The sequence below is a fragment of the Myiozetetes cayanensis genome, unplaced genomic scaffold (genome assembly GCF_022539395.1).
Source record: "Myiozetetes cayanensis isolate MyiCay16 unplaced genomic scaffold, myiCay2020 scf12, whole genome shotgun sequence".
Classification (NCBI taxonomy): domain Eukaryota; kingdom Metazoa; phylum Chordata; class Aves; order Passeriformes; family Tyrannidae; genus Myiozetetes; species Myiozetetes cayanensis.
In genome coordinates this window covers 18799285-18808695 of record NW_026086826.1, presented here as the reverse complement: position 1 = coordinate 18808695, position 9411 = coordinate 18799285, and the positions used below count along the sequence as shown (strand labels likewise).

General features: G+C 35.1%; 1 long non-coding RNA gene across 1 annotated transcript; it reads right to left on the bottom strand.

Moving 5' to 3' along the window:
- Positions 1-5862: 5862 nt before the first annotated feature.
- Positions 5863-9330, bottom strand: LOC126635686 (uncharacterized). Its single transcript, XR_007627758.1, has 6 exons — positions 9298-9330; positions 7965-7997; positions 6526-6558; positions 6232-6267; positions 6070-6108; positions 5863-5893 (listed from the first exon to the last, which is right to left on the bottom strand). It is a non-coding gene; the product is annotated as an uncharacterized LOC126635686 (long non-coding RNA).
- Between the last annotated feature and the right edge of the window lie 81 nt (positions 9331-9411).

Here is a 9411-nt window from a genome sequence, read left to right as displayed (position 1 = left end):
TTGTGAATCGAAGTGGACACATTTACAATGCAAATTGATTTTCTACTGTATCCAATTTCGATGTCTGCTTTTCTGGGTGTTGAAAATGTTTTTGATAGCAACTAAATACATACACTCTCCTCTCCCCAACCAAGATGTGGTGGATTCCTGTTAAAAACTAAGTCCTTTTTTGCAACCATTAAAACATGTAAAGAAAAGGGCTCACTAGAATGAAAACTTGCATAAAGATGTTCACCTTTTTCCTTGTAGATGGATTTGTTGATATAGATTTACAATCACATGATAAATAAAGGGTTTTCCTCAATTAAGTTTCAATATTAGTTATTTTAATAGTTTGTATTTTAAAACATATAGGTCATGAGTATTGCTCAGCCTCAATTAGGTGAAAGAGGTGGTATTCTACCTTACCAAAATGACTGCCCTTTATTTTAAATTAGTGAAGTTAAGTTCAGAAAGCAGTAAATTCTTTATACTGTTAGTTTGTTTAAATAACATGGGGGGTAATATAAAGAATAATCCAAAAATGATTCTTGTTGAAATTGAAAACTAAAAAAAATATGACACCATTCAAATGGTTTTATGTAAATACAACTTCAATAAAACGTTCAAAATAAGTATTCTGGTAGAAGAAAGATGACTTTAAAATCCAAGCTCATCTGGCTTTGCCAGGCAAAGCCAGAAGCCTGGTAAAACTACTCTAGAATGTCCAGGTAAGCACATTCCTTGGCCTTTTTCCCAGCACAGAGGCATTGCTTGAGAGAAAAGTTTATCCAGTGCAAGTGACAATGAAATTGCAGTGATTCTCTTTATGGGAAAGAACAGTTTAAATGTTGATTTAGGAAACATTTATGGATTTTGATATTTTAGTCACAGTATTTTATTGCACCAGTTAGAAAGATAAGGAAACTAATCTGGATGCAATGAAATTCTGTGGTTACTATGAGGGATAATGACTATTTTTTGAAAGGAATCAATAATTAGCACATAACAGTCAAGTGGCAGAACATCTGGGGCACCAAGCACAGCTGCAGGAAGTTAGTGCCTGAATAGTAATTTTGCAGCTCAAGTAAAGTGGAACTCATTCTGCTGTTTCATTGTATGTAGTTCTACTCATACTAAGGAAATGAAGATTATTGCTCAGTGTTTACCAAGTGTCCATATTTACTAGGTGATGAATTCAAGATACTCCATTACATAGATCGAAGTATAAACTCAGAAAAATAATTACCTGTCTGTGACCACTGCTTCCATCAGGACAAATGCAACCACCCTATAAATTTTTTATAAAAGGACACAATTATTGCTCCGTGGAAATTTAAAATAAAATCTTATTTCAGATATGAAGCTGTTTAGGGGAAGAAAGGCTGTGGGATTACAGAGTAGCTGTGACCTTTCCTACATTTAGAACAAATGAGGGGACAGCCCAGCTCTGAATAGTTAATGTTTGTTTTGGAAGTTGGACTGAAGGTACATCTCTTGGTGCTATGTCTCAAGGACAGATGCTCAGCAAGACAGAAGCATCAAGGTAGTCAAGAGTGCAGAGAATCCCCATTGTGCTCTCACCAAAAAACCATACATGGAATTGAAACAGTGTTCAGTAGTGACTTCAGAGTTATTTCCGACAAATTTAATCTGAACAGAGTCACTTCATTTGCAATTTAATGCATTACATGACCAATCCTCCATGCAAAACTACTTCACTTAAACTCTGACTCCTGAGTTGAATTAGTTTAATTCCTAGAAGCAATATGGACAAGACTACTTAAAAATAAAGAAAATCCTGACCTGATTACTTGATCCACCACTGGTTGCAACAAATGATCCACCCTTTGAAGAAAACAATTATATTTTATCAAAGCATTTTATCAGAATCTGAAGTATAAAATTATGTAGTGAGAAGTAAGGTGACAAACTCTTTCTACTGCTTTCCTGCATGAACAAGCACTATCTGTTGAATTATTGTGAAAACATAAATTTGGATGAAAACTAATTAGTGACTTGATACCATACACAGGGAATGGGTATCAGGAAAACTAATTAAGAAAACTGTTAGTTCCTGGAGCTTATAAATCTGACTGCACTATTGAATTAGACTGCAAACTCTCGAGACAGAGGACTATGCTAGTGTTAAAACTACATAATGTAGTAGGGTGTCCGGGAAGCTGATGCTTGAATAAAAACAGCATCAAGTGCCACTGTGGATCAGTTAAATATCACTAAATTCTCTAACATATACACTGCTGCATCAGTACATAATCCTACAGAATATGAAAGTTGGTTCTACTTTTGTAACAGAAGTACATAACCCTGAGATGTACCTACTTACCAAATTTAAAATTAAACAATTATATATCTGGCCACTACCAGCACTAGAGCAGGACTATTTCTAAAAAAAAGATTCTAAAACTAATTTTTTTTGGCGTTTTGCAAATGACTTCTACAAAATGTTACGTCAAGAAGCACCTGTGATGCTTACCTGCTTAATGGAGAGAAGGAACAGAATAGACTCTGTATTCTGGCCCATTATCACTATTTACAACTGTGCACAATTATAATGTTACAGGGAAAATGCTGCCAAATCAAAATAGCATCCTTCAGCACAGAAAAATTAGTGGAACCTGACTGTCAGAATGAAATATAATTTATCAGAAAGCTCCTTGCAATGATATCATGCACCTGACACTGTGTTATTACCTGGACATCAGTGTGGCTGCTGTTTGAAGGAGAGGATGCATTCTGTGGGGAAATAAAAAAGGACACATTTTTCAGTAAGGGTAATAGAGTGCTATTGGGAGAGAACCTCCTAACCATAAACAGAATTCTCTGTTGTGGAAACCAGATCCTTCTTTTTGTAGGTAATACAGCAGGGAGCTGTAACAGCAGCAGTAGCTCAGAAAAGGTGACAAGGATGGTTTACCTGTACATCATAGGCTCTTCTGCTTAAAGCGTGTGATGTATCCTGGAAAAAACAGGAACATTTGCTAATTAGGAGATTAAAACTCTCTGATCAGTGATAAGCCTTCTTTCTTCCCCCCCGTATTTATTTATACCAGCTCCAGACCCTTTGTTATATACATTGAGTAGGAATGGCTTGTTGTAAAATAAAAGGTTATTTTATAGGCTACTGCTGAGTCTGACTTAAAGCTATACAATACACATGCCTGTATCCTCTCCACAACCTGCTGAGCACAGTAAATTACCAAACATTATTCTTTCTTACTTCATTATTCTATCTTTCCTATAAGATAAAATTTTAGCTGTCCTTTGTATGATACTCATCTAATATGAACTGTAGCTCAGACCAACTCTCTATGTGCTTAATGAGGAGCAGGAATTTAAGCTGCCCTCTACTTCAAAGCATGATTTGCATGTCTGTTTTTCATATATTTATATTTCCTTTAAAGAAACTCATGTAAAGAGCAAACAGCCAAGTAATTTTATTTTAATTTTTCCTTAAGTAGAAGAATATTAATTAGAACAACATATTTTCAGAAAAATTAGGCATAATTAGGACAAATTAGATAAAGTTAGGGCTCAAATCCTACAAGCAGTCAAAAAAGTAAAGAGAAAATGTTACTTACTCGGGCAACGAGAACTTTCTTCTTTGCACAACCAGAACTCTGTAAAGCAGCCAAAAGACTGTTACTACATTATAACTGGAGTTATCTGCACTAAATACTTTAGCAAAAATCTACCACTTGTCAAGGTCACATATTTTGGAAAAGGAAAATGTCTGAATATTTTTAGTATCATTAAGGGTCTTAAAAACATATTCTTTGTCTGTTTTCCCTTTATCTCTGTTCAATCAGAAGTTCCTGCCTAGGAGAGTCTCCCTCAGCTAAACCATCATGGTTTGGAGAACAATCTGTGTAATTATTTTTTATGGTTACGGTTTTTTTGGGCTTTTTTTTTTTAATTATTATTTTTTATTTTTTATTTTTTAGAATGCCCCATCCTTGGTTATAATCAAGGGAATACTAGCATCTTTGTGAGCCAAATACAAGCCAAAACAGAGGATGTTTTCAGAAGACCTCCTTACTTGCTAGAATACGTTTGATGCAATACTAAAGTAGTAGATAGGAAAAGTAGGGAAAACAGTGAAGCAGCACAGTGCATGGCTGACAACTGAAGAAAAGGCAAGTATCTGGTGACAGGAGGTTACCCTAGATGGCAGTACAACAAAAGGAGGCTGTGACAGGTGAAAAAAGCTTTTCTATGAAACAGAAAGAAGAAAGGAAAAATGTAATTTATTTATACAGCAATATATTTGCTTGGTCACAATCTATCCATGTTTATCACAGTTTCTGTTTGTAGGACAGATGGAAAGTCTTGACAGAGAGAGTATTACTGGGGATAAATGTTACTTTAGAATAACAAAGTAAAAGAGAGTTTAAATTTGAACAAGTGAAAAAAGCTGGAGGTAGCTACATGTCTCATGTACACAGGTGGTTAATTCCCAAAAAACTATCCAGTCAAAGTGCATATACTGTGAAGAAAATGTATCAGTATATATTCAGTATTGTGCAGCTTTTAATAATTGTTCAACAACCTTGAGTACAGAGAAATAATCAACTTTTTGAAGGGTACTATAAAACAATCATACACTACAGTTAGAGGTCCATGGGTCTAATGTGGAAGTGTTCAGTTACTAACACTGTCATTAATCATAAGAACTTGAAAACTACAGGAGAAACAAAGTACTTACCTGACTCTTGGCACTGTAAGTAGTGTCACTCTGGAAAAGAACAAATTATTCCCTTTTTAAAGAATTATTTAAATACAGTAACCTTACAGAAAACTAATTTTTTTCTTTTACTGCATATGGACATTTTCCACTTGTTGCTTACATTCTCCAGTCTTGACTAAATTAGTTTGAAATCCTACATTTACAATCTGAAAACTGTTTTAATAGCAACTTTAGATTGGTAGAAATGCAACAAGAAAAGCAGTGCAATATCCATCACTTCTTCTTTCATTCACTGTATATATTTAAATATTTTCTTTTAGATTTTTTTTTTTTAATTTCTGTAAAATGTATCCTTAGATTTTGGGGAAAATCTTCTGTTACTGCAAAGCCCTTGAAATACTTTTATCCATATTTCATTTTATCAAGTTAAATGCATTTAAAAGCACGAACTGTATCTGTAAACACATATATGACAACTTTCAGCAAGAAAAATGCAGTTGCTGAAACAGCTGTTACTGTGGGAACTCAGCATTCTGTCTGGATCATTCTGCTCAAAAGGCTGCATGTAGCAGTGCAATATTTTCTCATCTACACAGAAAATGTTGTGGTGAATATGTATTAGAGAAAGCACACTCACATCATCACAAGCATTGGGATTATCATCTGGGGAATATTGTGAATCCTAGAAAAACAGCAGATACCAGTTATTTCCTCACAAAATGGATTACTAAAAATACACTTTGATATTGTACTCTGAAAAGCAGAAGAGACGCTCATGCAAAGGAAAATCTGAGTTAAACTGAATTAAGAGTTTTATAAGAAAAAGAAGAAAGGAGCCAAATCCATAGCTGCCAATAGTTGCTTACAGGGAATGTTCCAATCTTCAGTAAAGAAAAAAACACCCAAACCCAATCCAAAACACAAAGAGCAGAGAAACAACCATGTTTTATTACATCTTTGAGAAAGATGATGCAGGGACTACAAATAATATGTAACTAGGAGAAAGAAAGAACTAGTTACCTGATTATCATAATAGGTGTCTGAGGAGGATGATCCACCCTTTAAAACAAACCAACCAACCAAAATCAGGATGTAGAAACCTGATTTTGAGCAGACTAACTAAAGCTTATATGAAGTGATGTGTAAGTAGAGAAATAGAATATTACTTACTTGGCCACCACCGTAGTTTTGTGAGTAGGATCCATCCTACAAAAAAAACATAAACCCTACATCAGAAGAAACTGTGATTTTCTTCAGCGACTGTAAAGCTGGAATAAACAATTGCCTAGGATTCCTTTGAACAAATACAACTTTTAAGATATCTGGGTAACTTATGAAATATGATAAGAATTCTTATCAAGAGAAAGTCAAGGTCTACCTACCTGGTTGCTACCATAATTTTGTGAGGATGATGATCCACTCTGTTAAGAAACAACAACAAAAAATGATTAGAATTAATATTACAGTATTGAAGATTGGATATTGATCAACCAAATAAAAGCTCATAAGACCCCAGTGGGAGGCAATAATAATCTAGTACTTACTTGGCTACCACCATAGTTTTGTGAGTATGATCCACTCTGTGAAAACAAAACAGCAACAGTTAAAATGCTGGAGAGCTTAATTTTGTCAGAATGCACAGAGCTATCTTAGGTAGCCGAGTTCTTTCTATGTAAGTGGAAGTTCAGGGTTGATAGAAAGTACGTTTGCAGGGAATGAGGTACAGGCTGGAGCTGGGGAGACCCTGCAGGTGTCTATACCCTCAGGAGCAAGAAAACTATTCTCTGAATTAGAAATGTTTGAAAAGTTTTTACAATGGATAACAAAGAGCTGCCTACCTGACTACCCTGTGATCCACCCTGTGATCCACCCTGTAAATCAGACAAAAATGATGCATGATTTAGACACTTGCTGTTTGGGTATGGAATATTTTTAGTGAAAGTTATGATACTTGCTTAGGAAGAGTAAGAAGAAAAGGTAGATATGCAACATGGATATAACTTCTAATGTAGTAAGCACAGACTGCCAATAGTGCAAAGGCAAAGACTATATGAGAAATATATGAAAAATTCCCCTGGTAGCATTATTACACAGAAAGCTGTGACCTGGGAGACACCATGGCCTCGAGGAATAGGTTTTAATAAAATACTCAGTATGTTTCAACGTGCCCTCTTTAGAAGAGGAATGTAACTTCTCCAAGTGAAATCAGAAAAGACATTTTTAGAAGTATTAGTGCCAGAAGTGCATAACAAGAACAGTGAAATCCTGAGCTATTGAAGTGAGTGGATATTTGCCATTCACTAAAATTGGACTGAGGCTCCATTCAGAAAAGGTAAAGGAAAACGAAATTAAAAGTATTATCTTTCAATGTTGTAGCAGATTTTAGAGCAAAATTTAAGCATCTTCCTTTAGTCTTACAAAGGAATAGTTCCTCTTTACTATTAAAAATTGAAATGCTATTATAAAATAATTACACACTTATTTAATATATTATTCTTTCAAGTTATAGTAATGTATTACACACTGTTCATTGTATGTACTATACCAAATGATAATATATTTTAGCAACACCTATGTTGTTTGTATATTTATAAATATAGTATATATTTATAAACATAGTATATATTTATAAAACACAGTATTTGTTGATTCAATTAATCGACTTCATTTTTCTATTCTTTGTAAAAACTCAGTAAGAATCAAAAGAAGTATCATGAAATAGAAATTGTCTGTTGCTGTTTTCTTACTAATTTTCAACATGACAGAGATTACTTCTTTAAACACAGTTGACACCCTTTAGGATAGTGGGTTTGACAGTTCCAACGTTGAAACTTGTAACAAAGACACATGTAGCTGTCTCTTGTTCCCTGCACAAACTGAAGCAATTCTTAAGCCAGCTTGTTCCAGGAACCTCAGGTGGCAGTCCTGAAATATTTTCTGACTTTTGACAGAAGTCCACAGAGAGGCTGGTGAGCTCCAGCCCTGATTTAAGTCGTGCTAGTTAAGCAACTCTGCAGCAGAGTTCTTCTTTCCAGAATCTGGTCTTAATGTGCTATAAAGCTAGACTTGTCACAGACATAATCCTAGGAAATAGGGGGGAAGAAATATTCCAAAGTCCCTGTGATACTCCCATGTACAGGAGGATGGTGAGTTCTAATCTCCTAACTGGTAAGATTATATGGATTTGTGCTGCATGAATCTGAAGTTGTTGCTAATTGAGTTAGTGGCAAAACTAATTTTGGATGCATCTTAAAGCAAGAGGAGGAAGACCTTTTACCTGGTGGCAGGGATTGCTATCATATGAAACACCCTGTTAAAAAAATAAACAAACAAAGGTAAATGCCCAAATTTTCATTTTTCTGTCGAAGTAATTAGCTTTCCTAAAATTTCTTCTATGAGAATGAATGTAACCAAACTCAACATAAAACTTTACAGAGGGTGAGTTTAATTTTACTTAATCCTTTAAGTGTGTGGCTTTACCCTTGTGTCACTTCCAGCCTCAGATACTCAGAAGCACCAAGACACAATCACACAGGCGAGCAAAGGAGGACTTCTTGTGAACCACATGGAAGGAGAGGTAGGCTGGCAATTGATATCTCTCTGTATCATCCTAATTCCTCTTAGTAATCATCCTTGGTCCTCTTAATAAAGATTAACTGTTGGTGAGGTTTTTTTGGAATCAGCTGTTACTGATGGGTGACTGTCTGTCTCTGTGTGACCGTTTATCTCAGTGTGACCATCCATCTCTTGCTAGATTCACCCACCACAGATTTTAGTCAAGGCTGCTGCTTAATGCCCTTAATTTCCTGTTTCAGGTATATTTTGGCTACAGCTGGTCTTCCTGTTGGGGTAACAGGATGAGAAACAGTACCCAGAAAGAGTTCTACTCTGGCTGTCACACTGCCATTATTACAGCACAGATAAGTCAAGACTTTCACCTGTGACACAGCTTAGGTCGAAGGAACACATTTGTCAGTGTTTATCAGTTTATTGCTGTTATCTGTGTCCATGTTGTACTGCTTCTTATGATGCTTTCACATGCATTTCCACTCGTGCTTAACTTACACCAATCCTAATATTTCTGCTAAATACTTGTGAAAATGTCTGCATTTATAATTATCTTTAATTCTTTCCTCAATACATGTATTTAATCATAGGTTTACTACATTCATGATCCTTTCACCTAGGATCTCATTACTGAAGACATTGTCTTTACTGTTGTAGGACCTACACAAGTTGAAATGGAACCAGGATGAAAACTACTAATTTAATTCCGGTTCCATGAGAGCCACTCTCTAATCCTATCTTTTTCTATAGAAAATAAGTGGAACAACACCCAAAAATGCCCAAGGAAAGATTTGTTTATTAAGTGAAGAGATTAATCACTTTTCCATCTTCAGTGTGCAACTCTAAATGGGAAAAGCACTTCGTACCAGTTACAATGACAAACAATATCAGCCTTTCTTGATCTCTGTGCTAGATAAATCCATGTAACAATGAAAACAATCTACTGAAACTTACAAACATTAGAGAACTTGTTGAAAAATATGTCACTACTGGAAAAAAAGTTGTGTCTAGTTTTGAAATAGTTTGAAGAAAAAGGAACTTACTTGTCCACAACCACTGCTGCCACTTGAAGAAGATCCACTCTGCTTGGGAAAAAAAAAAAGAACAGCCTGTAATCCCAATATTAATTTTCATTACTTTTCTTCATTTCAAATAAA